This window comes from Equus quagga, chromosome 2 (genome assembly GCF_021613505.1).
Source record: "Equus quagga isolate Etosha38 chromosome 2, UCLA_HA_Equagga_1.0, whole genome shotgun sequence".
Taxonomy (NCBI): Eukaryota; Metazoa; Chordata; class Mammalia; order Perissodactyla; family Equidae; genus Equus; species Equus quagga.
The window spans coordinates 20,262,394-20,274,852 of NC_060268.1; positions in this window are offsets into that span (position 1 = coordinate 20,262,394).

The window sequence follows — 12,459 nt, forward strand, 5'->3', positions numbered from 1 at the left end:
CCTTGAAAATTTGAAAACACCTAAAAGAATGACAAAGTAACAGGAATATGGCATTACAAGAAATCAGTCTCGTATAAAAATGGTGTCTTGATTCTCAAGTCAGCACTCTATCATGTCATGCTTACATTTTAGGACACACAAAAAATAATATGTTCACTTTTAACAGCTTTATTGATAAGAATTGAGGTAAAATAAATTGCATATGTTTAAATTTTCACATATGCGTACTATCACCACAAATATGATAATGAATATACCTAACACTCTAAGTTCTGTATGAATTTTAAAATGAGCTTTTCTATTTCTGCTACAAAATCTATTAGAATTTTGCTAGGGATGAACGGAATCTGTAGACTGCTTTGAAGGAGTATGTCATCTTCACAATAATTAGGTATTCTGATCCATGAATACAGGCTCTTTCCATTTATTTAGATCTTCTTTAATTTCTTTCAGCAATGTTTTATAGTTTTCAGTGTATAAGTCTTATACGTCCTAGGTTAAATCTATTCCTAAAGATTTTATTCTTTTTGATGCTATTGTAAAAGGAATTGGTTTTAAACTTTCTTTTCGATTGCAAGGAGCTAGGGTATAGAAATACAAGTGACTTATGTATGTTAATCTTGTATCCAGCAACTAATTCTGGTAGTTTTCTGTGGATTCTTTTAGGACTTTATGTGTAAAAGATTATGTTATCTGAGAATGGGGATCGTTTTACATCTTCCTCTCCAATTCAGACGGCTTGCTTTCTTATTCCAGCCTGATTGCACTGGATAGAAATTTCAGTACAATGTTGCATAGCAGAGGCGAAAGTGGGCATCCTCATCTTCTTCCTGATTTTAGGATGAAACCTTTCAGTCTTTCACCATTGAGTAACTGTGGCCTTTTCATAAAAACCTGTTCTCACATTGAGGAATTACCTTTTATTCCTAGTTTTCTGAGTGTTTGGCTGTTTGTTTGTTTTTTTAATCATGAAAGCGTGTGATTTGTGAAATGCCCTTTTGGCATCAGTCAAGGTGATCACGCAGTTTTTCATTCTCTCATTCTATGTTGATTATTTTTCATTCTATGAACTACCCTTGCATTCCTGGAATAAGTCCCACTTGGTCACAGTATAGAATCCTTTTAACATACCACTGGGTTTGGTTTGCTAGTCTTCTGTGGAGGATTTTTGCATCTATATGCATAAGACATTGGTCTGTAGTTTTCTTATAATGCCTTCAGTAATGTATCACTCATTATCACATTAATGAGTTAAAAAGTGTTATCTCCTTTCCTATGTTTTGGGAGATTTTGAAAGGAGTGTTGTTAAATCTTCAAATGTTTTGTAGAATTCACCAGTGAAGCCATCTGACTCTGAGCTTTTCTTGGTTGGGAGGTTTTTGGGTTTTTTTTTCAACCTTTTATGGAGATTATGATAGTTTACACCCTTGTGAAATTTCAGTCGTACATTATTGTTTGTCAGTTGTGTTGTAGGTGCACCATTTCACCTTTTATGCCCACCCCCATGCCCTTTCCCCTGGTAGCCACTAATCTGTTCTCTTTGTCTACATGTTTAACTTCCACATATGAGTGGGTCATACAGAGATTGTCTTTCTGTATCCAGCTTATTTCACTTAACATAATACCCTCGAGGACCATCCAAGTTGTTGTGAATGGAACGATTTTATCCTTTTTTTATGGCTGAGTCGTATTCCATCGTATATATATATACTATATCTTCTTTATCGAATCATTAGTTGATGGGCACTTAAGTTGCCTCCACATCTTGGCTATTGTAAATAATGCTGCAATGAAAATAGGGGTGCATGGGAATTTTGGAAGTGCTGATTTCAAGTTCTTTGGATAGATACCCAGTAGTGGGATGGCTGGGTCATATGGTATTTCTATTTTTAATTTTTTGAGAAATCTCCATACTTTTTTCCATGGTGGCTGCACCAGTTTGGATTCCCACCAGCAGTGTATGAGGGTTCCTTTTTCTCCACAACCTCTCCAACATTTGTTACTTTTTGTTTTGGTTATTTTTGCCATTCTAACGGGTGTAAGGTGATATCTTAGTATAGTTTTGATTTGCATTTCCCTGATGATCAGCGATGATGAACATCTTTTCATGTGCCTATTGGCCATCCATATATCTTCTTTGGAGAAATGTCTGCTCATGTACCCTGCCCATTTTTTGATAAAGTTGTTTGATTTTTTGTTGTTGAGTTGTGAGAGTTCTTTATATAGTATGGAGATTAACCCTTTGTCAGATATATGACTTGCAAATATTTTTTCCCAATTGGTGGTTTTTTTTTTTTGTTTCAATCCTGTTTTCCCTTGACTTGAAGAAGTTCTTTAGTCTGATGAAGTCCCATTTGTTTATTCTTTCCATTGTTTCCCTTGTCTGAGAAGACATGTTGTCCGAAAATATCCTTCTAATACTGATGTCAAAGAATCTACTGCCTATATTTTCTTCTAGAAGCCTTATGGTTTCAGGTCTTATCTTTAGGTCTTTGATCCATTCTGAGTTTCTTTTTGTGAATGGTGAAAAAGAATGGTCAATTTTCATTCTTTTACACGTGGCTGTCAGTTTTCCCAGGCCCATTTGTTGAAGAGACTTTCTTTTCTCCATTGTATGCCCTCAGCACCTTTGTTGAAGACTAGCTGTCCATAGCTGTGTGGTTTTATTTCTGGGCTTTCAATTCTGTTCCATTGATCTGTGCACCTGTTTTTGTACCAGTACCATCCTGTTTTGATTATTGTAGCTTTGTAGTATGTTTTGAAGTCAGGGATTGTGATGCCTCCAGCTTTGTTCTTTTTCCTCAGGATTGCTTTGGCTATTCGGCGTCTTTTGTTGCCACACAAGAATTTTAGGATTTTTTTGTTCAATTTCTGTAAAGAACGTCATTGGGATTCTGATTGGGATTGCGTTGAATCTGCAGATTGCTTTAGCTAGTATGGACATTTTAACTATGCTTATTCTTCCAATCCATGTGCATGGAATGTCTTTCCCTCTCTTTATCTTATCATCAGTTTCTTTCAGGAAAGTCTTGTAGCTTTCGTTGTATAGGTCTTTCAGTTCCTTGGTTAAATTCACCCCAAGGTATTTTATTCTTTTTGTTGTGATTGTGAATGGTATTGTGTTCTTGAGTTCTTTTTCCGTTAGTTCGTTCTTAGAGTATAGAAATACTGATTTATGTAAATTGATTTTATACCCTGCAACTTTGTCATAATTGTTGATTATTTCTAATATTTTTCCAATGGATTCTTTGGGGTTTTCTATATATAAGGTCATGTCGTCTGCAAACAGCAAGAGTTTCACTTCTTCACTCCCTATTTGGATTCCTTTTACTCCTTTCTCTTGTCTCACTGGTCTGGTCAAAACCTCCAGTACTATGGTGAATAAGAGTGGCGAGAGAGGGCACCCTGGTCGTGTTTCTGTTCTCAGGGGGATGGCGCTCAGTTTTTTCCCATTGAGTATGATGTCAGCTGTGGGTTTGTCACATATGGCCTTTATTAGGTTGAGGTAATTTCCTTCTATCCCCATTTTCTTCAGAGTTTTTACCATAAATGGCTGTGGATCTTGTCAAATGCTTTCTCTGGATCTACTGAGATGATCATGTGCTTTTTATTCCTCAATTTGTTGATGCAGTGTATCACGCTGATTGATTTGCAGATGTTAAACCATCCCTGTGTCCCTGGTATGAATCCCACTTGATTGTGATGTATGATCCTTTTGAGGTATTGCTGAATTCGGGTTGCCAAAATTTTGTTGATAATTTTTGCATCTATGTTCATCAGTGATATTGGCCTGTAGTTCTACATTTTTGTACTGTCCTCGTCAGGCTTTGGTATCGGAGTGATATTGGCCTCCTAGAATGTGTTAGGAAGTGTTTCATGCTCCCTAATTTTTTGGAATAGCTTGAATAGGACAGGTATTAAATCCTCCCTGAAAGTTTGGTAGAATTCCCCAGGAAAGCCATCTGGTCCTGGGGTTTTATTATTTGGAGTGCTTTCGGTTGCTCTTTCAATCTCTTTTCTTGTGATTAGTCTGTTCAGATTGTCTGCTTCTTCTTGACTTAGCTTTGGGAGGTTCTAAGAGTCTAAGCATTTATCCATTTCCTCTAGATTATCCATTTTGTTGGCATATAGTTTTTCATACTATTCTCTTATAATCCATTGTATTTCTGTGGAGTCTGTTGTTATTTCTCCTCTTTCATTTCCCATTTTGTTTATTTGAGCTTTCTCTACTTTTTTCTTTGTAAGTCTGGCTAGGAGTTTGTCAATTATATTTGTCTTTCCAAAGAAACATCTCTTTGTTTCATTGATCCTTTCTACTGTCATTTTTGTTTCAATAGCATTTATTTCTGCTCTGATTTTTAATTTTTCTCTCATTCTGCTGACTTGGGGCTTTGTTTGTTCTTCTTTTTCTAATTCAGTTAGGTGTAATTTGAGGTTGCTTATTTGGGATTTTTCGTGTTTGTTATGGTGTGCCTGTATTGCAATGAATTTCCCTCTTAATATAGCTATTGCTGTATCCCATATGAGTTGGTATAGCATGTTATCATTTTCATTTGTCTCCAGATATTGTTTGATTTCTTCTTTAATTTCCTCAATGATCCATTGGTTTTTCAATAACATATTGTTTAGTCTCCACATCTTTGTCCCTTTCTCAGCTTTTTGCTTGTAACTAATTTCTAGCTTTATAGCATTATGATCAGAGAAGATGCTTATTATTTCAATTTTTTTAAATTTATAGCGGCTTGCCTTGTTTCCCAACATATGGTCTATCCTTGAGAATGTTCTGTGTGCACTTGAGAAGAATGTGTATTCTGCTGTTGTTGGAGGGAGTGTTCTATACATGTCTATTAAGTCCAACTGTTTTAGCTTTTCATTTAATTGCACTGTTTCCTTGTTGATTTTCTGTCTGGATGATCTGTTCAATGATGTGAGTGGGATGCTGAGGTCCCCTACTATTATTGTGTTATTTTTGATATCTTCTTTTAGGTTTGTTAACAATTGCTTTACAAGCTTTGGTGCTCCTGATTTGGGTGCATATATAAGTGTTACTTCTTCTTGATGTAGTGTCCCTTTGATCATTATATATTGCCTCTCCTTGTCTCTCTTTACCTGCCTTATCTTGAAACCTACTTTGTCTGATATAAGTATTGTGACACCTGTTTTCTTTTGTTTGCCATTAGCTTGGAGTATCATCTTCCACCCCTTCACTCTGAGCCTGTATTTGTCATTGGAGCAGAGATGTGTTTCCTGGAGGCAACAAATTTTTGGATCTTGTTCTTTAATCCATCTTGCCACTCTGTGTCTTTTTATTGGAGAGTTCAATCCGTTTACATTGAGGGTGATTATTGCTGTATGAGGGCTTAATGCTGTCATTCTGTCACTTGTTTTCCAGTTTTCCTGCATTTCCTTTGTTTCTCGTCCTGTGTGTTTTGGTGTACCCATTGACTTCTGCAGTTTTTTATGCTGTGTTTCTTAGTTTTTTCCATATTTTTTGTGTCTCTGTTCTGCTTTTTAGTTTAGTGACTACCCTGAAGTTTGTATTCAGAAACTCGTGCATAACATAGTCCATTTCCTAATGGACTCTTATTTCCTTAGTCTAAATTAATTCAGTCCCTTTCCTCCTCTCCTCCTATCATTCTCATCTCTTATTCCAACTTGTGTTGTGAGTTTGTGGCTAAAATGATAAGATCGTCTTTGTTTTTGGTATTTTCCTTCCCTTTAGCCTAATGCTATAGTTGAATATTTGCTATCCTATTCTGATTTTGTCTCCTTACTCTGTGTTTTGTGACCCCTTTCTCCCTTTTTTTCTTTTTTCAGGTATGAGGGGCTTCTTGAGGATTTCTGCTAGGGAGGGACTCATGGCTACAAAGTCCCTTAGCTTTTGTTTGTTTGGGAAAGATTTAATTTCTCCCTCATTCTGAAGGATATTTTTGCTGGATATAGTATTCTTGGCTGAAGATTTTTATCTTTTAAAGTTTTGAATATGTCATTCCATTCTATCCTGGCTTGTAAGGTTTCTTCAGAGAAATCCGCTGAAAGTCTGATAGGAGTACCTTTGTAGGTTATTTCCTTCTGCCTTGCTGCCCTGAGTATTCTTTCTTTGTCCTTCATTTTTGCCATTTTTACTACTATGTGCCTTGCAGTAGGTCTTTGTACATTGATAAATCTAGGCAATCTGAAAGCATCCTCCACACATATTTCCTTCTCATTCCCTAGATTTTGGAAGTTCTCTGCTATTATTTCTTGGAGCATGCTTTCTGCTACATTCTCCTTCTCTTCACCTTCTTGGATATCTACAATTCTTATGTTGCATTTCCTCATTGAGTCAGATATTTCTCAGAGACTTCCTTCATTTCTTTTTAGTCTCAGTTCTCTCTCCTCCTCTGTCTGGAGCAATTCAACATGTCTATCTTTAATTATGCTGATTCGCTATGGTGCCCATATGAGCATTCAGGGAATCTGTATTTTGTTTTCTCTCTTCCATTGTATCTTTCATCTCTAGTATTTCTGTTTGATTCTTCTTTATAGTTTCAATCTCTTTTGTGAAGTAGCTCCTGAACTCATTGAATTGTTTCTCTACATTCTCTTTTACCTCATTTAGTTTTTTGACAATAGCTATCTGACTTCATTGTCGTTTAGTTTACTTATTTCTGAGTCCTCAGCACAGAATTCTGGGTATTTGTTTTCTCTCTGGTCTGGAGTTTTGATGAACTGCTTGATGATGGAAGAACGGTTTTTTCTCAATGTGATATTATTCGGTTGCAGTTACAGCCTCTCGCCACTGTATGGGGGTGGAGTTACAGGTATTCTGAGGGCTCCACCTTCAGCTGAGATGGCGTGGCACAGCATGGGTAGGGGGCGGCACTTTCTCTTGCATGCAGTTCCTGCTTTCCCGATTGGTTCTCACTATCTGGTCTCCTGGGGTCTTGGCTTGAAGAGGTCACCCCATGTGAAAACTTTCACCCCGTTAGAGGGCTTCCCTCTAGGCTGAAAGGGCACTACGGAATCCCAGGTGATCCTGCCGACTCAAGACCCACCCTTCACTCCTTCCTTCACAGAGGCTCCCGCGGCAGTGATCACAGTCTTTAGGGGAGGGAGTGAAGTTCTCTCTTACCCCACTCCAGCTCCTCCAAGGGGGGCTCCAGCCTCTCCACCCTCTGTTGTTTGGCTGCCGTGACTCTCCGAGAATTCCTGCGCTATTAGGATATATTCTGTTAGAATATAGTTGCTCCTTTTTATTGTATGTTGGAGGGAGGAGAGTCCTAGGCAAGCTCACTCTGCCATGATGCTGATGTCACTCCTGGTTGGGAGGTTTTTGATTATTTATTCAATATCTAAGCAATCCTTTCACTGCATCCCATAATTTTGGAATGTTGTGTTTTTATTTTCCTTCATCACATCTAATATCCCTTGTGATTCCTTGTTTGACCCATTCATTGTTTAAGTGGTCTTTAAAATTATTTTCCACATATTTGTAAACTTTACAGGTTTCCTTCTGTTATCGATTACTAGTTTAATTCCATTGCAATCGGAAAAAACTTTGTATGACTTCAATCACTTAAAATTTATTGAGACTTGTTTTGTGACCTAATATAAGATCTATCTAGACAATGTTTCATGAGTACTTGAAAAGAATATGCAATCTGCTATTGTTTGTTAGAACGCTCTTATCTATGTGTTAGGTCTATTTGGCTTATAGTATTGTTCAAGTCTTCTATTTTACACATGCTATTCTGTCTAGTTGTTCCTTCCATTATTAAAAGTAGGGTATTGTAACCTCTAACTATTATTGTAAAAACAATCTATTTATCCCTTCAATTATGCCAGTTATTGTTTCATATATTTGGAGACTGTAATATTAGATGAGTATATGTTTGTAATGTTCCATGTTTTAAGTGGATTTAATCCTATTATCAATATAATACTTTCTTTTGTCTCATGTAAAAATTTTTGTTTTAAATATACAAATATTTAGTAAATTTGCATGGAAAGTCTTTTTCATGCTTCACTTTAAACGTACTTGTGTTTCAATCTAAAACGAATGTGTTCCAGATAGAAACAGTTGGATCATACTTTGTTTTTACTCCTTCTATTCTGCCAATTTCTCATGTGGAGAACTTAACTTACATTTAAAGTGATTACTGATAAGAAAGCACTTCTGTCGTTCTGTTTTCTATATGTCATATCTATTTCTTGTTATTCAATTTCTCTATTAATGTTTTCTTTAATTGATGTTTTTGTGTGCACACCATTTTGATTCTCCTCTCATTTCTTTTACTGTATAGTCTTTAGTTATTTTCTTAATGGTTACTCTGGGGATTACAATTATCTTAATTATAACAATCTTGTTTGAATTAATATCAACTTAGTTTCAATAGTATACATAAAAGTGCACATATCTAGCTTGATACTCCCCACTATGTTTTTATTATTACATATTACAGCTTCATAAAGTGTGAGCCTTTGGATATAGATTTAAAGTTATTGTTTTATCCACTTCTCTTTTAAATCACATAGGTAAAAAAGATGAATTACAAACTAAAGACACAATAATACTGGCTTTTGTATTTACCTATAGAGTTATCTTTTCCGGTATTCTTTTTTTCTTCACATGGCTTCAAATTACTCTCTGTTTTCCTTTCATTTCAGCCCAAAGGATTCTCTTTGACATTTTTCATACGGAACATCTATTAGAATTGAGCTCCCTCTCTTTTTGTTTACCTGAGAAAGTTTGTTTCTCTTTCATTTTTGGAGGATAGTTCTGCCAGATATAGAACTCTTGTTTGACAGTTTTTCTTTGTCAGGACTTTAAATATGCCATTCACTATTTTTTTCAAATATTATTTATGCTCCTCTCCTCTGGGGCTCCCATTATGCATTCGTTGGCACACTTGATGGTGTCCCACAGGTTTAATAGGCTTTCCTTTCTTCGTCATTCATTTTTCTTTCTGCTCTTCAAATGGGATATTATCAATTGACCTATCTTCAAGTTAGCTGATTCTTTCTTCTGCCTGCTCAAACTTGATATTGAATCCCTCTAGTGAATTTTTTATTTGTTATTGTATTTTAACTCCAGAAATTCTAATTGGTTCCTTTTTTCATAATTTATATCTTTTTATTATTACTCTTTATCTGGTGAAATATTATTCTCCTTTCCTTTAGTTCTTTTACATGGTTTCTTTACCCATTTGGACATATTTAAAACAATTGATTTAAAGTATTTTTCCAGTAAGACTAACATCTGTCTTCCTCAGGGACAATTTTTTGTTAATTTCTTTTTTCTTGTAAATGGGCCATACTTTCTTGTTTCTCTGTATGCCTCATCCTGCTTTTATTGTTGTTGTTGAAAACTGGACATTTTGAATATGATAACGTAGTAACTTTGGAAATTAGATTTCCTGCTTCCCCAATATCTGTTGTTATTGCTTCTTGTGGTTGTTTGTTTAGTGATATTTCTGAGCTACTTTTGTAAAGTCTGTATTTTCATCATATGCGGGCACTGAAATTTCTGTTCCATCAGCTTAGTGATCATCTAGTAATTTAAAAAAGATTTGCTTAAACACCTGAAACCAAAACAAACAGGCAACTAAAGCCCAAAATTCTCCCAGTCTTTCCAGATTGGTTGTGTGCTGAGACATTCAGTTTATAGCTCTGTCTTAGCCTTCACTCCCTGCTTGTGTGGTGTCCTGAAGGCATGTGTCTAGCCCTGGTAAAACTCTAAATTGTATTTAACATGTGTGAGTTTTTCAAAATTCAATTCCTCCATATATTTCCTTCCCCAGCCTCCTCCTATTCAAATCTTTTGTTCTGGCTATTGTTGCTCCAAGTGTTATCCCTAGCCCCAGGTGTCAGTGGCTAATTTCATTTGTCTTTAAATGCTTTCAAGAAAAGCTATCCTGGAACTGACCTCAGTTCTAGGGAAGGTCCAAGGCAGATAAAATAAAGCCAAACCCCTCAGGGATCCTTCAAGGAACCATCAGACAGGCCATAACACAAAGTCACAATTTTTGGAGAAGAGGTCTGTTACTCCTTCTGTAACATCAACCTGCACCAGGAATGGAGACTGCTATCTTCAAGGTTCCCCCAAGCAAGGGAGTGAGAGATGGTAATAAGGTATGTTAAAATGCCATAGAGCTCTTTTATCAAAATTCAGCTGTTTTATTATTTTCTTTGTTAAGCATTCTCTTGCAAGTTTGTGATTAGATGCCAGAATTCAAAAGGAATTCTAACAGTTATTGCCAGTTTATTCACTGCTTTTGTGAAGCCATAGAGTTTTGGAATTTTTGACTTTATTATTTTCACTGATGTTGCTCTAATAATGTCATTTTATAAATATTGTATATTTTATTTCTTCCTTTGGAGTTCTCATACTTTTACTAATTTTTCTTGCCTCATTGCAATGGTTATAGCTTCTATTACAATGTAGTATAAAAGTAGTGATAGAAGTTATCATTATCATGTAAACTAATGGAAAATTTAATGGTTTACTTTTTTTTAACAGCGGCATTTAGGAGTAACTTGAATACTATAAAACTCACATTCAATTGTACAATGCAATGACTTTTTGTAAATTTTTCCATCAACTCAAAAAGATTCCTCAAACCTATTTGCAGTTACTCCCCATTCCCATCCACAGCCACAGCCAATCACTAATCCACACTGTCTCTTTAGATTGCCTTTTCTGGACATTTCAGATTAAAGGAATCATGCCATGTGTCATATTTTGTATCTGACTTCTTTCAGTTAGTATAATGTTTCTGATGTTCATCCATCATGTGGAATACATCATTACTTTTTTATATTGTTGAGTAACATTGCACTGTATGAATATACCATATTTTGTTTATCCATTCACCTACTGATACACATTTTGATCATTTCCAGTTTCTGATTATGAATAATGTTGCTATGAAAATTTACATACAAGACTTTGTGTTAATGTATGCTTTCATTTGTCTTGAACAGATTACCTAGATGCAGAATTGCTGGCTTGTACAATAAATTTATGTTTCCTTACTTATGAAACTGCCAAATTAGGCTCCACAGTGGCTGGCATATTTAACATTCCCATAAGGGAAGGACGAGAATTCCAGTTTCTTTACAACCTTGCCAGTATTTGTTTGTGAAGTGGTATCCCACTGTGGTTTTGGTTTGCGTTTCCCTAATAACTAACGATGATGAGCATTTTTTATGTCCTTATTTACCATGTGAACACCTTTTCTGGTGAAATGTCTATTAAAATATTTGAATTTTTAAATCTTTCCATTTTTTAATTCAGTTATTGTCATATTCTTGAATTGTAAGTGTTATTTAATTTTCCAAGATACACGTCCTTTATCAGCTATATGATTTGCAAATATCTTTTCCAAGTCTCTGGTTTGTCTTTTCATTGACTCACTGGTGTCTTTTGAAGTGCAAAAGTTTTTAATTCTCATGAAGTCTAAGTTAACTTATTTTTTTTTTTTATAGATTATAGTTTGGTTGTTGGGGCTAAGAAATATTTGCTTACCTCAAATTTACAAAAATGTTCTCCTGTGTTTTCTTCCAAGAATTTTAATAGTTTAAGCTTATATTTAGTTCTATTATCCATTTTAGTTAATTTTTGTGCATGGTGTAAGATAAGTCTATGAACTCAGCTTACTGCATGTGGTTATCTGATTGTCTCTACACCATTTCTTGAAAAGACAATCCTTTTTCCACTGAACAGCCTTAACCCCTCTGTAAAATTGCCTTGGCATCTTTGGTAAATATGTTTAACCACCTTTAAAGTAATGAAGCACACATTATTTTTGTTGTGGCTATTAGTGTTATTATTAGGATTATTAGTATTACATCCAGCTTTTGTTAGCATGCAGTATCCTACCTTATCTTAGCATCGGGACCTTACATAGGCTCATTAATGTTATCACCAGTTATTTCTATTTAAAAAGCACAAAGCCATTCAAATACCTAAGTCACCTACCAAAATCTTTTATCCAGAGCTAGAGTAATTTTTGGTTTAGAAGTCTTTTATAATCAAAAGCTAGTCTTTCAGTACACTGTTTTCTAAGTATGTAAACTTGTTTTATACATTCAAATTATAAATAATGGTGGAATAAATGCCTGATTTGGGTATATGCCTGTAGACACACATACACAGGGACCTTACTGCTATATACTGTATATATAACAGGATATTGCATATTCTGATATTCTTTTCACTCAAAATTAAATTATGAATACATTTCCATGTCACTGTTATTCATAGACATTATTTTTGTGGCTTCACAGTGTTCTATAATGCGAACCTTGTGATATAATTTTATTAATTTTCTATTACAGAGTATTTTTCTGGCATCAGTGTCTTCATGCCACTCTAAAATAGATTGTTCCTTTAGTTTTCTGATATCTCTTCTATCTTCAGGTCCATATCCCAGATATGATTTGATAAAGCCTAGAAATTTGTACAGGATGCCTTTA